The sequence below is a fragment of the Lissotriton vulgaris genome, chromosome 6 (assembly GCF_964263255.1).
Source record: "Lissotriton vulgaris chromosome 6, aLisVul1.2, whole genome shotgun sequence".
In the NCBI taxonomy this organism is placed as follows: domain Eukaryota; kingdom Metazoa; phylum Chordata; class Amphibia; order Caudata; family Salamandridae; genus Lissotriton; species Lissotriton vulgaris.
The window spans coordinates 262,256,334-262,280,515 of record NC_141694.1 but is presented as its reverse complement, the minus strand read 5'-3'; positions in this window follow the sequence as shown (position 1 = coordinate 262,280,515).

Here is a 24,182-nt window from a genome sequence, read left to right as displayed (position 1 = left end):
AGTGCATGTAATTATACAACATAGCAAATTGTTTTGTGTAATGTAGGGGGAGAATCACCTGCAAGTCACAGCAAATCAAACGCATAATCAACACACAGACACACACACACACACACACACACACACACACACACACACACACACACAAATACACACACCACCCCTTTCTCACTTCTTCCCAGGGGCCTCTATGTGGAACAAAAATAAAACATTGAGCAGGGTTTAATTGAGAAGTGGATGGTACATATGCAAAGGCTGGTATAGTGGTAACAGAAATGTATTGGTAGACGCACACAATGACTAATCAATACCTGAGGTATCATTACTTCCAGGGTATCGGAATGCCTTACTATTCTGAATACAGTCTTAAGTGTAATTTAGAAATAGTGAATCAATGGAGTAATCATACCAAAGGCCAGATGTGCTAATGTACTTGCCACAAAAAGTGGTAATAAATGATGCACTGACTTTTTTTGCTACAAATATCTGATTTAGCGAACCAGCTTATGTGCTACTTGATCAATTCACGATACAACCATTCACAGAGGGAAGCAGAGTAGGCTGTATAAGAAATTTTAAAGTGTTAGTTCCCGATTTGTGACCCCCTGCAATTTTCTATAAAGAGTGGGAGCAGATGGTCGTAACCGGGACACTGACGGGATACTCCAATTGCAGCTGCACCATGATTCACAAAGGGACTCTCTCACCTACACTGTAACAATTTCTGTTGAAGATCTTTTCTTTTAAGTTCAAAATATTTTATTGAAATTTCTTATTGGACAATAAACATGGACATACATAAAAAATAATATTGAGCAATAAAATCTATTACAATATATAAAAATACAAAAACATCATATTCAGTATATTAGGTATGAAACTATTCATATTCATATACAAAATACAAGAAGGGGGAGGGCTTCTCTAATGTTTGAGCTATAAATAGAGCTACTATTTCATATAAATAATGCAATACAATAAAAAGGGAAATAAGCTATAAATATATCATTTAAGATGATAAATAAACATCAACAGGTATCCAGAATAAATGATAAGAGTTAGAAATATGATTAATCCCAGACAAGGATAACTGGGCACCTCTTCTTGTAAAAATAACCCATGACCACCAAGCATGAACTGATAATGATGATTCATCTTTCCAACAGAAGGTAATGGATTTTAACGCAGCTGAAATTAAGAAATTAAAAAGTTTACCTTCAAGATAATTTAAATTTTGTGATAAAATAACAGATTTGCATATTAACATTTTGGGGCCGATTCCGATTCGGGTCAGAAGGGCTCCGAACAATATTCGGAGCCCTTCCGACCGAATCAGTCAGTGCCAGACGGATTCCATTACGACCAAACCATTCCGATGGGCTCGGTCGGAATGGAATCCGACCCTGATAACTTTTATATAAAATAGAAACACCATGAGATGACACTGATATAATTTGTATATAAATTTATAAGTCAGCATTAACATTAGATGGAATAGCTTGAGGAAAAGAAATCGAATTACATAAATATTCGTATTTAAAAATATCAGATTGAGATAAAACAAACCTTATTTGTAAATCCTCAAATGGTGTGAAAGTGTTGTTGGAATAAACATTTTTAAGATAAGAGATTATCAGCCCTAATCCAAGAATACCAAAAACTGATATTTCTATTCAATTTGATAACATTGCTATACCATATTGACTTCAGTTTTGGACATGCGAAATAGAAAATTTGAATGAAGATCATTAAACTCATTTTAGTGGATTTAAGAATAACAGATTTATGAAAAAATTATAATTTGTTATACATAGATAACAGAGTGGGTAATGGAACTTGATTTACAATGGATATTTCAATATGGAGCCAAGTAGGGGGATTTTGTAAAAAAGAATGATTAAACCATATGGAACTTTGCTTCAAAATAAAAGCTTTATGGTACAGGAAAAAGTCAGGGATACCAAACCCAGCATTACCTTTAGGCATTTTTTATTTTTTATAACTAATTTGAAGTAATTTGTTGTTCCAGAGGAATTTGGAGATAAGTTTATCAACATCTTCATAAAATTTTAATGAAAATTGAGAAGGAATCATGGCAAGGGTGTAAACATTTTTAGGGGCAATGGTCATTTTGATAGAATCCATTCTACCCCACCATGAGAGATGTAATGATGACCATTTGGACGTTTTGGTTTTAATATAATCTAAGATAAAATTACAATTTAAAGTCAACGTTGATTTCATGGAAGAGGAGAATAAAATACCAAGATATTTTAACTTATCATTTTGCCAAATGATTTCATTCATGGGAATCATATCAGGAGTACGATAAGGGTCCGATTCCGATCTCGGTCGGAAGGGCTCCGAATCGGGTTCGGGATTAGCGGGTTGGATTCGTAGGCTGAATATCCGTCCAGTTCGTACACGGGTCCGGACGACGAAGTACGATGTGAACAAGCCTGAAATCTCTGGCCAAATCGTTTCCAGGTCCAAACCGCTCTGTACGTCTCGGCCGTAAGCTAACCGTGGTGCACAATGGAGGCGAATTCCGACAAGCCAGTACAATGCGCGATTCGGACAGCCGGATCGAGCCGGAGCTTCCGGCTCACAATAGCACCCGGAGCTGGGCGTTGGGGGTCCGCTTCGGACCCCCTGTTACCCGCAGCCTTACGGCTCGGACACAGGGGGAGACCCATGGGTCTCCCCAACACAGGCATGTACGGTGTGGATGGCACCGACGCGTACACACTGTAGGGGCGCACTTGTCCGGAACGTTCCCATTCAGTCAATGGGAGCCCATGTATGCGTTGTACGACCGGCTCCCATTGACTTCAATGGGAGTCCGACCGAAACGAGTCCGACAGCATACGGTCGCATCCTATTCGCTCGGTTAGACTGCAGGAGTCCGGATCGGTCGGAAAACACCCCGGATCCAGCTCGGGCAGAGTGATTTCCGACCCAGATCGGAATCGGCCCCCTAATGTTTAAAGGAAAAAATTAAGTTTTGTTAATATTTAATTTTTATCCAGAAACTGTAGACTATTTTGTTACACTTTCTAATGAGGAAGGGAATGATGATAAGTGATCACTAATAAATAAAAGCACACCATCAACATAAGCTAAGGTTTTAATAATAACATAATTATTATTACTTCCTTTAATATTATCACATTTTCCTATAGAAGTAAGAAAAGGTTCAATACCAATTAGAAACAATAGTGGGTAAAGGGGACACTCTTGTCTTGTACCTTTAAAAAGGGAGAATTGATTTCAAACTTGGCCATTAATAAATAAATGAGCAGTAGGAGCAAAATATAAAGCTGAAATTATGCGGATAAAAGTGTCACTAAAATTAAATGATGATAAGGTATGAAATAAAAATTGCTTTTTCAGCATCTAAAGCCATAATTTCTGAAGTAAGGTTAAAGTGCAACCTTGTTCAATGATATGTAACAAAGTTCTTGTATTATTTGCAGAATATATATTTTTCATAAACCCAGATTGATCTGAATGAATAATAGAATCTAATACAGGGGCTAATCTAGTGGCCAGTATTTTAGCATATAATTTACAATCTTGATTAATTAAAGATATAGGATGATAATTATATACAAGGGCGGGTTCTTTACCGGTTTGGGAAGTACAATAATTAAAGCTTCAGTAAAGCAACCTGAGGCAAAAGATGTAAAAAGTTGAAAAAAAAGGTAAAAGTTGGGATTGAAAATCTTTGTAAAACTCAGCTTGGATACCATCAGGACCTGGAGATTTATTTCTTTTAAGAGATTTTATGGCAGATAAAATGTCTTCATTAGTAATAGGTGAATCAAGCCCGAATTTATCTGATAGAGAAATCTTAGGTAATCCGCATGAAGTTAAAAAAGAATCAATTAAGGAGTCATCATGAAAATCTGGTTTATTATATAAATTAGAATAAAAATCTAAAAATTAATGAATGATATCTTTATGAGATAAAGCAATTTTACCATTTGAACCATGAATTGAATTGATTTGAGTTTTATCTCTTTTTATACGTAAGTAATTAGCTAAATGTCTTCCAGATCTTTGCATTGAAACTAAATTTGGCTTTGGCCCTAGAAATCTGAACGCCAGCTCTTTTACTAAGGATTGCATTAAATTCATAGCGAAGCTTTTACAGTTTAGATCTATATTGAGGATCATTAGATGTAATAAAAAGTCATTCAAATTTCGTAATTTGTTGTTCAAAACTTTTAATATTTGCATTAAAGGTCTTATTTTAGTGGGCCAATATAGAAATAGTAACCCCTCTAATATAAGCTTTAAAAGCATCCCATCTATTAACTATTAAAGTAGAACCTTCAGGATTAAGCATAAAATAATCATGAATGGCGTATAAGAGTTTTGGTGTATTATGTTCATTGAGAACTATACCAGTATTCACTCTCCATCTAGATTGTTTAGTAAAAGTTGGATTTAAATTTAAAACACAAGAAATCATAGCATGATCTGAAACATCAATGTTACCAATCTTGAAGTAGTGACTGAGTTAATTAGTTGTCTGTGACTAATAAATAATCAATCCTAGAATGAGACTTATGTGGGTTTGAAAAAAAGCAATTCTTTTTCTGCAGGGAAATGTAAACGCCAGATATCAACTAACTTAGTGGTTTGAAGAAATGATTTAAAAGCATAATAAGCCTTAGGAGGGTGACATTTAGTAAGGGATAATCTGTCGGATAAAGGATCAGATATGACAATAAAATCACTTCCAACAATTAAAGGAACATTACCAATTTTTAGAACCTCAGTTGAAAGATTAGTCCCAAAAACAGGATCATCCGCAGTAGGACCATAAACATTTAATAGAAATATAACTGAATCATGAACCTTAACTTTAAGGATTAAATATCTCTCATCCGTATCTGAAGTTTTACTTAAAATTTGGCAAAGCAATTTTTTGCAAAAAGGATAGCCACACCATTTTGTTTACCAATAGCAGGAGAAGAAACAATAGTGTCAACCCACATTTTCTTCATATAATCTAGGATTTTGTCATCTATATGAGTTTCCTGTATAAAACAAATATCAGCTTTGCAACTACCTAAATAATCTAAAATGTTAGTGTGTTTAACTGGCTGGCGTAAACCTTTAACATTTAATGAAACAACTTTAATATTAGCCATACTGGAAGAAAAAGAGAAGACAGGTTAAGAAGTAGCTCCAGAACAAGCAAAAGGGAGAGGAGAAAATAAAACATAGAAAAAGAGACAAACAGAGTACATAAATGTGAAATGCACACAAGCTCTACAAGCGTGACCGGAACCGTTGGAGCCTATTATAAGTGATTATTTTATGAATTGTCTGAATAGACAATACTGGTTTAAGTCTAGTAGTAGCGTCATGAGTGTCCATTGAATGCTGTGACTGTTGATCTAAAACATGTGTCAGTTCTTCAGGACAATGAAAGGATTTTGAAAATTATCTTTCCAAATGCACATTGTCGAAGGATCAAAAAGGCCATATTTATATCCAAGGCTTCTTAATTGAGGACGAAGATCAGTTAATTCCTTGCGGATTGCAACAGTTTCATTGGCAAAATCTTGATGAATTAAAATGTTATTCCCATTGGCCATCAACGAGGGAATTTCTTGTGCTGCTTTTCTGATCAGAACCAAATGATGTTGATGAAGAACTTTAAAGATCATTTGTCGAGGTTTTGTATGTTGAGGGTTTCGATGGAAAGGATTCCTGTGAGCCTTATCAATTTCAAATTTTTCTAGACATTTGATATTTAAGAGCCCAGGAATCAGGTTCTCCAAATATAATCTACAGTTAGCTTCCTCAGCCTCTTCTGGGAAACTGAATATGCGTAGGTTATATTGTCTACTGCGATTTTCCATATCCTAAAGAAGTGAGCACATAGGTGATATTTTCGCCTCAAGTGGGGTAAAAGCATCCACTTTAACTTTATTATCTTGTATTTTAATTGAGAATTTTTTATTGACACACTTGCCATTTCCTTGCGCACGTTTTTAACCTCTGTCACAATAGTATCAGTATTAGCACCAAGTGCCTGAATTTCTTCCGGAATTAAGGATAGCGAAGGTTCAGAAGACTCTACCACTTTTGATTTAATTGGAGAAGGTGAAACCTGTTGTCTCCTTTTACTGTGAAGAGAATTTTTATTTTCCATTTTCTTGAATTAATAATTACATTTGAGAATAAATGAATAGTTTATGAATAAATATAGTGAAAGTTGTGAAGCAATCCTCAAAATAGCTGATGCAGCAGCAAAAATGGGCTGTGGGAGTGGCTAGGCCCCAGCCTGGCCCTTTCCTGAAAGTATTACCGCCCCCTTGACAGACAAGCCTGGCAGTACCTGAGTGCAGAGCTGGGAGCAGGAACGAGAGGGCAAAAAATACCACTTCTGTCATCCAAAAACCTCCTCAAATACAGGTAAAGTGTTTATTTATGCAGCAACCTCATTTTTGGAAAGATTCCCGACAAAAATCTTCGTTTTTGGTAAAAAAATGGGTGAAAACACGGTGGAGCTCACCGGGTGGCAGCCATTTTGATTCGCGCGCTCGCGCGTCTCCTCGTTGAAGATCTTTTCTATTCTTATCATGTGCTTGCCTGCAGACTCTTTGATCTATTTCAATTGGAAAGTGTGAATCTTCCACATGCATTAAGTGTTATCATCATGTCTGCCTCCTATCTAAGCTGACATAGTTCTATTGTTTATATTATGGTCACTGCAAAAAAAATTATGGACAGTTCCAGTGCAAGCTTACATGTTTTGTTGTTTTAGTTATAGGTACAATTAATCTATATGTAAATCGTGATCACACATTTATCAATATATTTTGAGTTTTGTTTGGAATTTTTTGTTTCCAAACTTATAAACAGGAGATTAACTAAGCAGTCAGACACTATTTAAACTATATGATCATTAATTCTAGAGGCTTCACAATTGAATAATTATGTCAGAGGTCATGCTGCTTTGCTGTGACAAGGCCAGTCGAAGGCTGCTCCAGTATCCTGGCACTGCTTAGGTAAAGGCTGTGACAGTGAATAGCTGAAAGCTGTGTGTACAGAGAGAAAGTATGCTGTGTGTAGGAGTTTAGCCCACTCCATGCAGCAGAGTTTTTTCTCATGTGTGTCTCACCAAGGTTTAGTTGGTGAGCATGAGAAAATCGAACAATAGACCACCTCCCGGTGAGATTTTTCAATGCAGCCGGTCAATGTAGGTTGCTACTGCTCATGTTGAGAATGCTACCGCTTAATTAGAAAATCTAGGCAAGCGGCAGAAAGAAACAGGCCCTTTGGTGCGTCATGTGTTGCCGCTCAAGCTGTTTGTACGAAGTGGGACAAGCTGCCAGTGTTAAAAATCAGTGTGAGCAGCACAATGTACCGAATTCCGCTGCTCACAAATCTCGCTGAGTTTTTAGGTAACGCTGCGAAATTCCCCAGAATGAAAATCTGTGAGTTCCACCCACCCCAAGCTGCGTGATCCATTTTAAGAACCTCAATTTATAGGCTAATGTTTTGCATAAAGCTTCAATTTAGCAATAGGAGGTTAAACTAGTCTCAGGTTTTAGAAATAAACACTTAGGGGCATATTCACAAGAACGTGTGATAATTATCGCAAAATTAGCTTAACGCAACTCTTCACATTGCGGGAAAATAATGCAGTGTTTATGTTATATACTCAACTCGGCGGTACCATGCGATAGGGTCACGGTAACGCATCAAATGACCTCATTAAAATCAACGCAAAGCTGCAAAAATGCGAAACACAAACGCAAAAGAAATTGCAATGAATCCAATCGCAATACAAAAATCTGTGACAACAAGCGACAGGCCTGCAATTCCCATGTGCCATGCGGGAAAATGCACCATAAAAGCAGAACAAAAACGAAGGGGAAAAAAAACCGCGTAGCACCATGAATGCACCCGGACCGAGTGCAGAGGCCAACACAAACCCCACAAGTTCCACAGACCCCCAGTAAGGATCTACGGGGTCGGGGAAGGCCATGGAGAAAAGGAAGAGAAAGACGAGGTTCAGTCCGCAGGAAAACCAAATCAGCGTCACGGAGGTGACATAACACTACCAACAACTGTTCGTCACCTCCAATGTGCCATTGGCAACACAAACGGAAATAATGCATTCCACATGAACAACATGAATGCAGTCGGAGTGTTGAAGAGGTCAATGGAGGCGGTTAAGAGGCGCTGGCATGATGTGAAAAGCCAAACCAAGCACAAACTTGCTGCCAACAGGAAGGCAGCAAATGCGACTGGAGCTGGGAGTCCTGCGCCACAGGAGGAGCAGGAGGAAATGGTGGCCACAGTCATCAGTGAGTAGACGGTGCAAGGAGTTAGGAGTCCTGACACAGCTCGATAGGACCTGACACAACATCAACAGGGTGAGTAACGACCAGGGACTAAGGGGACGGGTAGATGGGCACAATGGCACACATGCACAACGATGTGTTGCACACTACACACCCACAATGACCCTGAATCATATCCCAGGATCCACATGGCACACTGCAGCACACATACAAACATCAAGTAGGCCCCTGTCCACCATGTGCCCAAAGGGGTCCCACACCACACATCAACAATCCCACAACCAATGCATGCACCTGTGCGAAACCCTGCACAGATGCGTATTTGTGAGCCACACTGACAATGCAAGTCACACTACATGATTATCAGCATGGCTGCAGTGAGTGTGGACCACATCCAGAAAGGCACATTAGATAAAGGTCTATAGTTAATTAAGTCAAAGGGTTGACAAAAACTCTAGGTACTCAAAAAGATATATAAGCAACCACTGATTAGAATCACTCGAATCATCAGAATTCAATCCATGAGCAGAACAAATATTGATTCAGATGCAATAATTCAGATGCAGTAATTCATCTAATATAAATCTACGATAGATATAGAGTTGATGGGGGAGCAATGCGGTAGATGTGACTGCGCGCGTTTCGGCATTGCTGCCTTCATCAGGAGACCGTCTATTGCACTGAAATTCAGTATGTGTAAGCTTGGTTCAGAAACAGGAACAGTGGTTTATTTATGCTCAGCATCTAATTTAAAGGCAACCGTATATATGCAATGGATAAAACGATAAAAAGAAGAGAGAAATGACTAACTGGGTCACAGCTCCGCTTTTAATGTGGATATATGTACAGGATATCAAACGAGGAACAGTCCATCCATATTGTTATGAGTAAGTATAAATTCCAGTACAAAAACTGTGGATACTAGCTGGTCAGGAACTTAAGCGCCGGATAAAGTAGTCCCAAAAAGACCGGAAATCCCAGCTTATTAGAGGCAACAAGTTGGCCTTGGTACTGATGGATTGACGTCTCAACGAGACTCCTGTATATGAACAAACGTCCATAATGTATCTAAAGGTCTGCCATAATGACTTTGATGATGATGGAATTCATATTTACTCATAACAATATGGATGGGCTGTTCCTCGTTTGATATCCTGTGCATATCTCCACATTAAAACCAGCAATGAAGAAACGTGCATAGTCACATCTACCGCATTGCCCCCCATCAACTCTACATCTATTGTATATTTCTTGAATTAGATGAATTATTGCATCTGAATCAATATTTGTTCTGCTCATGGATTGGTCTATGTTATTGTTTATATTTTTATATATGAATTCTTAAAAAAATCTAATAAAAAAAGAGAATAATTGTGATTTTTAAAATTAATCATGAATAGTAATAAAATAATATATATTTTCATAGACATTGTGCAATTCTGATGATTCGAGTGATTCTAATCAGTGGTTGCTTATATATCTTTTTGAGTACCTAGAGTTTTTGTCAACCATTTGACTTAACTAGCTATAGACCTTTACCTACTGTGCCTTTTATCCCTATGTATAGCTTGTTCATTAGACATATAGGGGTCCCCTTTTTTCTAAAGACCACATCTGGAAACGAGCAGGTCACACTCTGACACGTCCATGTGCACAAACAACCCCTGACATCAACAATACATCTGCAGACAAATAATGCAAAAGAGTACAATAACCTTTTAAGAGCACAAATGACCTAAGGCGCCAACATCTCAGCACCGTAAACGCACAAAAGTCAAAGGCACACCGCCTCAAACAGATAAGGGGCAGCAAAATCACAGCTGCAGGGGTGACTCTCCCACAATGCAGCACATCCACATTGATGACAATGTGGTACAAAGTGTAACACTTACACTGCAGAACAGAGGACACAACTATGTCTGCTTCTGCGTGGAAACTGGCCAATCACATCTGACATAGCAGGATACTGTGAGATGAAAATGTACGTGTACAACCTCACATCCATCATGTGGTCCAAATGTCCACTGTCCCGCATCAAATAGTCAGCTCCTCCCAAACAGTCACAATGTACATTGTCATACAGTCTGCATGTAAACTTGAACAATGCACCAACATACATGTCAACACAATGTCAAGATGCTTCACATTGCAGAGGGACAAACAACACCTCCAGCAGAGTAGACCAGACAACTCATCAATGATGCTGAAGAGGACCTCCACCACTTCGACAACGACGCCCCACAACAGCTCATGGACATCATAGGCAGCCCACCTCCAGAAGCAGGGAAGTCCAACTGCATCAAGAAGACCCCACCCCCTGCCCAGACCACACAGTAGGAAGCTTCTGCCACCACGCCTGGCTCCAAGCACCTCACCGAAGCACACATCGCATTCCAAGGCCAGGCGTTAGAATGCCAAAAGGAGGTGACTGAACAGGTGCAGGTGGGGTTCGACCCCATGGAAGCCGAACTAGATAACATACATGGTGTCTAAGTCCCATCAGGGACCACCTACACTCCCCAACGGAGACCCACACTGTGACAGAGAGACATGCATTTGCACTTTTCCTGTACTGAACCATGCTCACAGTCCCGGAATAATCATGCACACCCCCACGCTGGACCTGCGTACGCAGGCCCAATCCACTCCTCTTACATATTGAGTGGGTGACAACAAAGCTACATGTTCAAGGTCTTACCCGCTGCATACAGTGACATGGTTGCATCCGCTGTACACAGCACAATGTAATGTTGTAGTGCCCAGGGTCCTCATGCACACATTATGACCAAACGGACACACTCAGTTTGTGGAACTGGCTATGGGCACGTGCGCCCAGCACCTTTATTGCCAGGGGCACATGTACAGTGATGCCTGTGCTGGATGGGCGTGGGGTGAGTGTAAGCCAGCCCTCATGGAGCGGTTGGTGCTGGTAACAACTTGAACAGTGATCACTATTAAAAGGGAAACAGTAAACACCAGCATTACAGAAGCAACTGCGAGACATCAGGGTGGTAGCAAGTACAGTGGTCACCCAATATGAAAACAGAGCTGAGCGTGCTCATGTGAATACATTGTTTAGGATTATGTCCCTTCGGGATATTCCTGATGCAGCTGCAGTGGGGTATGTTACACCTGCATCATCTTCCTCATCATCGTCCCAGGTCTCCCACACTGCCTGAGGTGACATTGATGCGAGAGCTCTCCACAGCACAAAACTCAATCAGAAATGGCCCATGAGTTGTGGTGCACTGAGTTAGTGGCACCTGAAGAGCTGAGCAGGGTATCAAGCAGATGATGGCATCCACAATTGGTGTGAGCAACTCTGATACTCTAGCAGTAAGACTCTTTTGACTCTGGCAGTTGTTGTTTGGAGGTGGTCCTGGCGGTGGTGGAATGTGCCTTCTGTGGTGATGCCACGCCTGGGCCGGTCAGGTCTCGATTTGGTGTGTGAGCCCTGGTGGACAGCAGTTGAGGCCAGAGGCAGCGGACAGCGCAGGGCCACAGACACATGGCGTTGATGACCCAGAGACCATCTAATATTCTATCAGACAGGATCTCTGACTTGAGCTGCACAGAGTTAGTGGCTCCGGAAGCACTGCGGCCAGCACAGGCACACCGTCACAGGACAGTGACAGGTGGTGCACTGAGGTAGGGCCACGCAAACTGAGCGTGTCCTCATCGGTGTCGAAGGTGAATGTCGCAGAGGGGTGAGGGGACAGTGGAAGGTGTCCTTACAGGGCATGTCGCAGAGGGCAGAAGCCGGCAGAAACAGGCAAATGGAGGAGTGGAATGCTACAACCTCACTTTTTACCACAAAGTCAGTATCAACAACATGATGATGAAGACAACCCCCAGGCCATTGACTGAAACGCCACCTAAGTTAAACCAGAGTGTGTCCATGAATGTTGGGGCACATAATTAGTGGCACCAGAGCTGAAAGGGTATGCAGTCTGCGATGAGGCCTGTACAATGATATAAACTGTGCCATAAATAAATCAACACTCAGTTCCAAATGTGTGATCTACTCTGCCGCAGTGTAGGCCAGTGGCAGCGGTCAGCTGGGGACAACATCCACGTGTCGTTGGCTTGCGATGCACAGAGTTAGTGACACCAGAGCATTTGTTGGTAGTGTTCGATGATCATTTTTTCCTCCGGACTGAAATGCGTCTTCCTCTTACGCCTCTCTTTGCGTGCAATGATATGCACTGCCAATGTTGTGGGCCTCGGGCTTGTAGCTTGCACTGGCACATAGTGGGCCCTCTTTGACACACTCCGGTGTTGGCAGGTGAGCAGTGAAGCCTGAGTGCGCAGGGGGCGGGCAAGAGGGGTCCAGGGACGAGCGGCCTGGGGTGCAGCAGGCGCACAGGACCGCGGGCAACACCGCTCATGGTAATGGCGTCGGCCTCGTGGTCGGGTGCAAAGAGCTGCCCTGACAGAGACGTTGGGCATTCCGGAAGAGAACCACGCCCAGACCTACGTGCTTTTTATTCACACCCCTATGCTGGCCTGGCATGCGCTGGGCCTGCCCGCTCCACTCACGCTTACGGGGAGGACGTAACAAGCTACATTTCCCCGATCTTCCTCACTGGCTGGATTGACATGGTTGTGTCCACTGCCCACTACACTCCAAACACCATCAGTGTATGTTGACATGGATATGTCTGTGGTCTGCATACTGCAGTCTGGCCAGCACATCCACGCCACACTTGACATTGTGTACATTCTCATTCATGGGTCACTTGCCTCGTTTACACATGCCTGGTTTCCACCTCTCCCCACAATCTGCTGTTTTGTGCTGTGGTGCCATGCCGTTGATGGCTTATGTACATAGCTGGCCCAGGTTCCCACAGTAAGTTGTGCTGTCGTGTCTGGTGGGTTGGCATTTTGTTTGGCATGTTGTATGTGAGTTTGTAAGGTGCCATTCTCAAAGTTGTGAGATGCATGATTGTGGAGTTGGGGTGGTATGTTCATTTGGTAATTGCCAACGAACAGAGCATTTCCGTAGGTGCCATCCTGGAAGCGCCGGTTGATGATGGACTGTCGGAAGATGTAGGAATCATGCACACAGCCTGGGTAGTTGGCGACGACATTGGTGAAGAGTCCCCGGTGGTCCACTATTCCCTGCACATTGATGGAATGTGCTTTCTGTTGCGGTAATTGTGTGCAATTTTGGCAATGGACACAAGTAGGACATGTGTGCAGTCAATTGCCCCAACACGTGCGGGGAGCCAGCTATGGCGTAGAAGCCTTGCTTGGTCTCCAGCTGTTCCTGCGCAGTGTGGGGGTAGTGAAGGTGCTGAGGTACCAAGCTGATGATGGCATCCAAGACAGTTGTGATGAGCTTTGATGGGATGGCTGTGAGACCCCTCTGACTCTGGCAGTTGTTGGTTTGAAGGTACCAGAGGCCAACAGATACAGCACAGCCAGCAGCTTTGTCTGAGGTGGGATGTTGGTTGTCCTCTGTGTTGGTACCCTCAGCCTGTGGGCAATGATGTTCAGGATGCGGAGGATGGTTGTCCTTTTGTGCCTATAGTGGGCAATGGCATCCTCTGGTGTTAAGTCTGTGAGGCTGGTGCGTTTCCTGAAGGCCTGCTGTCTTGGTCTGCGCTGCCTCTGTGGTAGTCCCGGGGGCAGGTGGGTCTGGGGGGTGGCGGGCCTGGGGGTGGTGGCGGTGGGTGTTGTTGCCCTCTTGCGGCTAAGAGCTGCATGATCGTTTGGGCAGTGGTCTAGACTAGATTTCGTGCTTTTGCGCTGACCGGTGTTGAGGGAGACGCGGCACGCTGCACGCTGATCCCCCGATCCGCTGATTCACTGCTATGCTGCCCCGCGGGCCTCCCTCGCGGCCCCCCGCTGACCCCATCGACTCCACTGACACCGAAGACCCCCACAGACCCCTAAAAGCCCCCGAAGTGGCGAGTGCGCCGCGGGGGATAACGAGGTCTGATTGCACCTCCAGCTCCACGTGGGGAGAGGGAAAGTGGAGAGGAGGAACTGAGGAGGAGGCAGCAGTGGTGTTTGGAAGGTGGAAGTTGCTTGGAAGGCCCAGGAAGGCCCAGCTGAAACAAAAGATAGAGGACCATATGGAGGACAAGGAGCAGCGGCGGTGAGTGGACTGGAGAGTGAACTAAAAAAGCGTTTTAGTCATTTTAAATTTGACGTATCTAACACACACAAACCTCAACATGCTTTCAACATGCTAATGTTGCGGGATTTTACGTGATTCCATTCCATGTTTTATGTTTTGCGTTTCGCGAAGAGGAGCACAGAGCACAGGGCTGACAGCGGCTGTACGCAGGCAGGCAGGCCATGAACGCTGCAACACTGTAATGCCTAGCGAACGAGGGAGACGCCGAGGGGGACGCCGCGGCCTCAGACAGCGACATACGGAGGTGGCTCGACTAGGTCAGGGGGAGCCCACAACCCGCCTGAAGAGCTCAGCCTGCCTAAAAATGTCCCACCGCAGACAGACCCACCCGCTCCACACCACCTCCACCCCTGCCTTGACCTCCCCAGCTGGGGAAGGGCGAACTTGGCATTATCAAGGCTGCGCGAAAGATCCAAGTTTCACATCCTTCGCAACTAAGCACCAGCTCAACCACCATCTAAAGGAGCAGCAGCACCCTAGCTTCCCTCACAAAGAAAGAGTAGAGCGAGCGGAGAGAGCCAAAAAAAAAAGAGCCAAAGGAGACAAAAGCGCCAAAAGTGATAACGAGACAAAAAGTGTCAAAAGGGCAATCAGGGACTTGAATTTGCACCTGGCCCAGACGGGCACTAGCTGGTGGCCAACCCCAGTTGACTCCAGTGATCAATCGGGCAAATGGGGCCCAGAAGGAAGGGCCAATTGCACAAGACCCCGGAAGAAATTCCTACATGCAACCCTTTGAAATTCCTTTTCATTCTTCTTGTCTTAACAGCTGCCTGTATCAGTCAGAGCATACTGTTCGGTCCTTTGGAGTGCATATATTGTTATTACGTAGGTAAGGCCCTACATTTATCACCACATCTTAGGTACTTTGGTTGCACTTTGCTTTTTCAGTATTCTCACCCATTTTTTCTTAATTTTCGGTCCTGTTCATATATCAGCCTCACTATCGACTTTTCTTATTTATTTCCCTTTAAATTTGGTCTTCTCTGAGCCTGTACAAAACTAATATCACTTCATAATTTTCATTCTTTTTACTTTTTTCTTTCTGAGTCATTGCACTCTTGATATGTGAAGTCACACCACGGTCCATCATCTTTGACCTTGCACCACTGGTCTAATCCAATAGCCTCAATGTACTTTATTGTCAATTATTATGTATGTTCATGTATATATTGTGTTTATATTTAGAATTTAAAGATATTATTATTTAATGAAATCTTACTTCAAGGGGGGCAGGCTCCAAGGTCATGGGCTGAGGCCATAGTCACACTACTTCTGAAGTCGAATAAAGATCCAAGCAAGATAGAGTTATATAGATCCATCTATCTATTAAATGTTGATTATAAGGTATTTGCGGGGGTATTAGCGACTAGACTGGCCAAGGTAGTAAAATCTGTCGTACACTGTGACCAAAGGGGTTTTATTCCAGATAGGCAACTCAATGAACTGACTTTTCAAGTGGTTGCGGCAATAGATGTTGCTCAAGAGAAAAAGCTGCCCCTGACCATCGTGGCAGTCGACACCGCCAAGGCTTTCGACCAGGTAGATTGGGAATACCTCTGGATGGCTATGGCCAAATTCGGCCTCCCAAATAACTTTATTACAGCTATCAAGTCATTATATTCTGTTCCAACAGCAAAAATCTTAGTAAACGGCTCCCTCACGTATCAGATCTTTATTGCCCGAGGTACTCGACAGGGCTGCCCCCTGTCGCCCCTTTTGTTTAATTTAGATATTGAGCCTTTTGTTTGCCTGTTAAGATCAGATACCCTAATTAAACCTTTTAAGATCGCGGACTTAGAGCTGAAATTTGCATTATATGCAGATGATTTGTTGATGTATACCTCAAACCCGGAAGAAGCCATACCTAGACTTATACATCTTGCAGAAGGCTTTGGTGAGATCTCTGGGTATACAATCAACAAAGAAAACTGAAATTATGGAATGGAATCAGCAGGTAGACACGGCAGGGAGTAAAAATAAAATGAGGTACTTAGGAGTCCATCTAGCTAAAAAAATTGAAGAAATCCCAAAAATGAATCTAGACATAGTTATTAAGGACACAAATGCCCTACTACAACGATGGTCCTCTCTCCCCTTAAATATCTATGGGAGGGTGAATCTTCTGAAGATGATTATCCTCCCCAAAATCATATTCTTATTTAATTCTATTCCTTTATCTTTTCCATTATCTTTAATTAGAAAGCTGCAAGGGAAATTGGGATCATTTATTTGGAATTCTAAAGCCCCGCGAATCGCCTGGAAAAAACTAAGAAGAAGCCTAAAAACAGGAGGGCTGGCTTTTCCAGACTTATTCTTTACTGCCAGGCGTTTCATTTCAAACATTTTAGACTAATGGCTGGTCAAATAGATCAATCATCTATGGGTCTGCTATTTTCTGCCTTACTACAGGATGTCCCACAGGGATTAGATTATTTTTTCTTTAAGTTTGGGGACCCCAATTTTTTTTTTTTAAAGTAAGGCTGAAGATTCTGGGCACAGCCCTGAAAAACTGGGTATTTGTGAGGAATAAGCTGAATATCCCTTACTACGCATCACAGGCCCCTATATGGGATTCACCAGGCCTTCCAGCATGCCTAAATGACCACCTGTCACTGCCATTAAAACAGGCGGGGCTGAATTGTTGGGGGGATTTGCAGGAGGATGTACGGCTTTTGAGTTGGGATATGCTTTCCAATCTGACAAGGGGAACCCTCACCAGGTTTAAATACTATCAGTTATCTGGGTGGTGGGCAACAAGGCCAACAAGACTCTCAGATAGTAAAATCCCAAATCCTAAATTCGATGCGGTGATGAGAGGTGGCAGGTGGAAGAGCCAAATATATTTTGGTATTCAGCGCTGCTAGAAGGCGAGGAAGTGACAGAAGTGGAGGTAAACAAACTGTGGTGCAACGCTTTAACATTGGACAGTGGGACCTTTATGGATTTTTGGTACGACTCTTTCAGCATTTTAAACGCAGTATTAAAGCCAGCAGCACTAAAAATAAATCATTTGTACACAATGTATAGGGTCTATATAACTCCAAAGAAACTGGCTAAATATTCCAACATAGCTTACCACTGCCCAAGATGTGGTCATCCGAAAGCGGATGATGTCCACATGTTTGCTGATTGTCCTGAACTAAAAGAATATTGGGGCAAGATTAGTGAATTTCTGGAAAATGTTCTTTCTATGCCCAACACAATGTTTTCCCCCACTATACTATCAGGGCTTATTTCGGGTTATAAGGTAAACAATCTCCCCACTAAATTTGTTTTTTATGTTATTTTACTCGCAAGGCGTGAGATCTGTAGAGCCTGGAAGGACCCAATTCCCCCCACTTTCCCAAGCTGCTTACGGCAAATTATGATAACTAGTAAGTCAGACATGGCTTGTGATCCCGCAAGTCAGGTTAATGTTTGGGCGGCATTGGAGGCATGGCAACTTCGATGATTGGTTTTCCAATGATTTATCTGGAGCCCTGCTGGTTCCCTGGACTCCTAAGTAGCATGGGCGCCCACAGGTTGGTGAAAAGGAGTATGGATGGGAAGGTAGTGGCTACTTGAGGGTGCAGGCTTACCACCTTGCTTTTGGCCGATTACAACAAGGGCCGGATCAGTACGACCAAAGTGCATTGAGGCGCCGTTTTCCCATCAAGAGTTCCAATCATGGTATATGAGGATTACCAAAAAAAACAACAACAAAAAGAATTTAAAGATATTTTCCTGAAGAAGGGGTTGTAACGCCGAAAAATGCGTAGAGATTGTCACCTTATCTACTTCAATTTCTGAAAACCCTTGTTATATTTTATTTCTGGATATGTTTTTAATGAATTACTGAAATATTTTTCACTTTTGTATGGTGGTTTTGTTATGTATGCAATACTGTTATTGTTTTAAACAAAACTTTTTTATGTACAACAACTAAATAAGTATATATTTTTTTAACTTTTCTTGTTTGTTAGTATATTGAGTGGTGATTCTGTTGTTGACAGTGGCCAGTGAAGGTCTCTAGGGTGGACAGTGATGTGGCTATGACGTTGGATGTTCGGATGAGTCTGACGGAGGCGTTCTGGATGTTCTGCAGTTTATTTAGGAGTTTCTGTGTGGTGCAGACATAGAGTGCATAGTTGTAGTCGAGTCTGCTGCTGATGAGCGCAGGTGTGACCGCTTTCTTGGACTCAGAGGGGATCCACTTAAAGATCTTATGTAGGAGGCAGAATGTGTTGAAGCAGGAGGATGAAATGGCTTTGATTTGATGGTTCATTGACAGTGAGGACTCCAGGATGATCCTGAGGTTTGGTGCGTGGTCCATGGGTGTGCGGGATTCCGAGCGCTGTGGGCCACCAAGAGCCATCCCAGGCGGAGGATCCCACTCCCAGATCACTGTACATTTTCTACTCTTTCTCTCTAAATTTAAACCTCTTTTCTGCAACATTTCACAGGGCGCTTCAATAGGTCCTCTTTATTAATTATCTACATTGCCCCCTCTTGTAAGGATGGTAAGATTTTTATGCCTCTCAAAAGGTTTTATTAACGGAACAGCCTCAATGGAGTCCTCCATTACCCACAAGAACCAACTGTCTTGGTTGGAACTCCCACACCATACAGGAAAACATCACAATGAATCATACATTATCAACATTCTACTGAATAGGAAAAAAAAGAACATTCTCATGCAGAAAATAGTGCATTTTCTTCCCATATCACTGAACTATATATATATAAAAATATACAAGTAAACAATAAAAAAGAGAACTGAATAAAAATGTTACAAAAATTACCAATACTTTATAATAATAATAATAATACCGACATTTATAAAGCGTGAACAGCTACCTCAAACAGAGCTGTCCCGGCGCTCTAGCAGTAGGTGGCACGCAGAGAAAAACCAAACAGCACCATCCAAGACTAAAGTAAAGAGCCACATCTTCACTGCTTTCCTGAAAAGTGGCTCTGATTCTATGTGGAGGAGCTCATTTGGTAGAGAGTTCCACAGTTTGGCAGCCCCGACTGTGAAAGAGCTGCCACCTAGCCGGGCTTTATAAAAACATGGGTCACAGAGCAGATTATGAGAGTTGCACCTCAATGCACGATTCTGCCCATAGCTACATAACCATCGTTTCAGGTAGATAGGGCAATTACCATGGATTGATCGAAACGCCAAGGTTAAAGCCTTAAACTCTATTCTTCCTGCCACCAGCAGCCAATGAAGCTCTTTAATATGCAGAGAGATATGATGGCGGAATGGTATACGTCTAATCAATCTCGCAGCCGCATTTTGTACCATCTGCAATCTCCTGACTAGGTTCAGTGGCAACCCGAGGTAGAGGCCGTTGGTTTAGTCCAACCTGGATGTCACAGTGGCATGGAATATGATTCGGGGGCAGTCCTCAGGCAGTAGGTGTAAATATTTCCGCAGATTTCTCAGCTTACTGAAGCAGTTACCTGTCACCTGCAGAACCTGGGCAGAGAAGGAGAGGTCTGACCTGGCTCTTCGATTGACCCTAAAGGAGCTGCTCACTCGCCTCCCCCTCCCCCCAGCGCTTTGAGACCCCCGCAGGTGAGTAGTGCACTCTACAAAACCCATGATTGTTAGATTGATTGAGTCCTACCATATAAAGCAGCTCTCCTTCAATTCCACCTATCCCCATTCTCCAACACCACAAAGCCTCAATGTAACTCTTTAACCCTAAAAGGTCCATGGAACTTATTTAAGCCATCGTCCACACACCCAGACTTCACCTTCACCAAATCACCAAATTCAATTGTACCACCACATCCTACCCAGGAGACAAATATCTTTCCCCTCATATGATAGAGTCATGTGATAATCACAAACCAGAACATTTCCAACAAACTTGACTTCCTTCCTATTAGCCACTACCATCTGAATCGCCCTCATTATCATGCTGTTAGCTCTTTCCACAATACCATTGACCTGTGGGTTGTACAAGCTGGTACATGAATGGTTTATCCCACACATTTCCCAAAATGTTCTCATCTCATCTTATTCTCAGTCCCATCATCCGTGAGCAATTTAAAAGAAAACCCTTCTTCCCTAAAAACATTATCCATGGCCTTAATGGTAGCTTTCTGTAGTAATTTCTCTGAGAAATTTGTCAATTATACATAGGAAATGATTATCCACCACAACTAATGCAAATTTAAGCTGACCTTCAACACCACAAAGCAGTCCAATAAAATCTATACATACAGTATGTCCCATCTCACCACAATACTCTATCACTCCACCCCACACTTTATTACCAACTTTCAATCTTTTTCCACCTTCCTTGCAATCACTACACCACTCTACTCATGCATCCACATCACCATCCATTCCTGGCTACCAAAATAATTTCCTTCTCAAACTTTCTGGTGGGACAAATGTATACTCTCTCCTGATGACATTTTGATAGAAAAACAGATAATTCATCCACCATTTTTAAAAAATGACAAACCTCCGTACACACCACACTTTCTTTTTTTTCCCTTTCACAATTAACTTCACCTCTTCTTTTAAAGCACCATCATCACTCATTCCTCTGTATCTATCCACTTTGAACAAAGCACCTCAATCAATTACATCCCCAACACTAGCTACAGCTTCTTCTTTTAAAACAAATTCTGCATTTGTTGAAGCAATATGTTGCCAATTTGAAGATAGACATGACAAACAGCTTGACTGTTGCACCATCCAGAAATGTATTCTATACATATGATAATCCTGAAGGCAAAAAGTCAATTTAGCTAACGTCACTGATTCTTTTCCCAGACCTCCAAGTAATAGTATTTTCATGAGTGTTTTATGATGACTGTGGAGAATCACTGGGTGACCCAACTATATGTCCTGAAATACTACATTCCCCAAGCCAGAGCCAACGCCTCCCTCTTAATCACCAAGTAATTAATCTCAGTGTGAGTTAAAGATCTTGAGGATGGTATGGATTTGAGACAATATTGCCCCACCCAATGACACTAGCATCCACTGTAACAATAGTGTTTAGGCCATCGTCTAATGGAACTAACACTCAAGGTATGCACAAATCAGTCATTATTTTATTAAAAGGGTTGTTGCTGTCAATTCTCCCACACAAAACTACAATCCTTCCTCGTGAACTTCCTCAAATTCTCTGTGTTATCAGCAAACTGTTGAATGCATTTGAAGTAATATTCTATCAGTCCCAAAAAGGACCTCAACTGATCTTTATCCTGAGGCATACCTTATAGCCTTTAGCAGATCTCTCAAAGGGCTCACACCATCCTTTGAAAGAGTATACAGAAGATACTCAACTCCCCAAGAAATTAGCATTTCTCCTTATTAAGAGTCAACCCAGATTGGGCGCAGGCGGAAAGCATCACACTCCACCGGAAAGACGCATTAGGACTGCGCAAGCAACCATTGGCACCGGCTTGGGATTCCATTCTGACAGATTTTCGAGCTGCAGGGCGAGATACAGATCAGGATACAGATGTGACTCCAAGTGATCCAGAACAAACACCTTCACGACTGGCGTCCACTGAAACCCATTAGAACGCGGCACAGCGAGGTTGGTTGACGATATTCCCTGACACGCAGCATTACCTATCAGATCTTTTCAGAAACATGTGTTTGTAATACCTTAGAGACATGACATCAAGCCAACAATATATTCAACGGAGGAGTCGTGCACTCAAATATGTAAGACTACAGCGGATGGAGCGCTTGTTATTCAACTAAATTATAGATGCAAACTCTGGTTCTGATTGCCTTTCTGTTCTCAATTTCCCCTCCCCGTTTTTTTCCTTTTCCTTCCTTTTCATTTGCTGTTAGAATCTTTCATTAGCTTTATTATTCAGACAGAAGGTAATACTGACTTTGTAAACATTCTAAATACAATGTCATGTCAAATGTTGTACTGAGACTGGAAATGTAAGTTATACGTGCTCACTAACGTACTCTGTTAAATAATTTAAACCAGAACACAAGCAATAATAATAATTATAATAAGCAAACTTAAACAAAAACAATATTCATTAAGAGTCAACCCTGATACAGCAAGCCTGTCCAACACCTGCTTGAGGGTTACATGGTCTTCAATAGCTTTATCAAACACTAGGATGTCATCTTGAAACAATATTAAGTTGTCCATTCCTCTAAATACCTCACTCATCATGTTTTTAAAGACGCTTGCAGCAGGTGATAGTCTAAATGTCATCCTAGTGAATTGGAAAGAAGCCTCCAAGGTTATAAAAGCATGTTTGAGACACAGTTTATTGAAGAATCTCCCTGCTTTAGGTATCAAGACTAATTCATTAATGTTGGGCATAGGGTAATTATTAATTACGATATTCTGATTAACACTGTGAAGATCAACACAGAGCCTGAGTCTCACATCTACCTTATCCATAATTACAACTGGAGGAATCCAGTTGGAAGTCTTAATAGGTTCAGTGATACCTTCTTTCACCTTGTCAAGAAGGATTTTCTTAACCTCTTTCCTCATAACAACCCCATTATCCGGTAACTATGCTGTGATTGAATCTAGACTGGTCGAAATTACGGAGGTACTACAACAACTAAAATCTGACCTGCAGAAGCTAACAAGCATCACTACTAAACTAAACATGAGTCCATCAGATACACTTGCGAGTAATAGTCCGATCCCTCATGACAAATGCCTACACCATGTGGACCATCCATTAAAATCGTTCAACTCCCAAACATTCCAGCGCACTAGTTGGCTATCCGCTCCCTTACAAAACGCACCCTCGTGAACGGCCCGGACCAAGACCTCTCTATCTGGCAATGACATCCAAGCCATTCTCCATACATAGAGGAATGCACACATTGACCTGTCAAGTAGCCTCAACCCCATCTCAACAATTATTTCAAATCCACACAAACAACAGAAACCAAACACAGAGAGATAAACAAGGCCAACCTCAAACCAGTACCCATCACAGAGAAAACCACATCAAACACCAACCCCCCACCTGAAATGTATACTCCTAAATTGCAGATTGGCCTGAAAACACGCAGCTGACATTGCTGACCTTATCCTTGCCCATGACCTTGACCTACACCTTCTGAGGGACACTTGGTTAAAGAACGATTCTGCACCAATCCTGCACATCCTAATCCCCCCAGGCTTTAACATTGTAAGAGACAATAGACCGGAAAGATTGGGGGCGGCATAGCCTGCATACACCTCTTCAAGCAAGTGGTGACTCAATTACAATCTATCGACCTTGACACATGCGAATACCTAGCCGGGCTGATGAGAGGTGTTACCTCGAAACCGGTCCGGTCCTCGGATGCTTGATTCCGGTCTGGGAAAGATATGGCTGTTGTAGTTCGGACTGGACTGTTCCCATGGGGCACAGGGTCAGAGCTGATTTGCATAAAGTCATTATCTGACCCAGGGTGGTGTGGAGTGCAAAAAACGATGGATTTAGTCCCAGATCCTTGTACTGGGGTGAAGGTAAGACATTGATCTACATTCTGTCCATCAAATTGTTTTTTGTAATTTTCTCCCTGAGTGTACTGGGGTAGCTCAGACGTGGGTCCCAGAGCCTCCACACCACTGGAGTCAAGCTAGCCGGGCTGATGAGAGGTGTTACCTCGAAACCGGTCCGGTCCTCGGATGCTTGATTCCGGTCTGGGAAAGATATGGCTGTTGTAGTTCGGACTGGACTGTTCCCATGGGGCACAGGGTCAG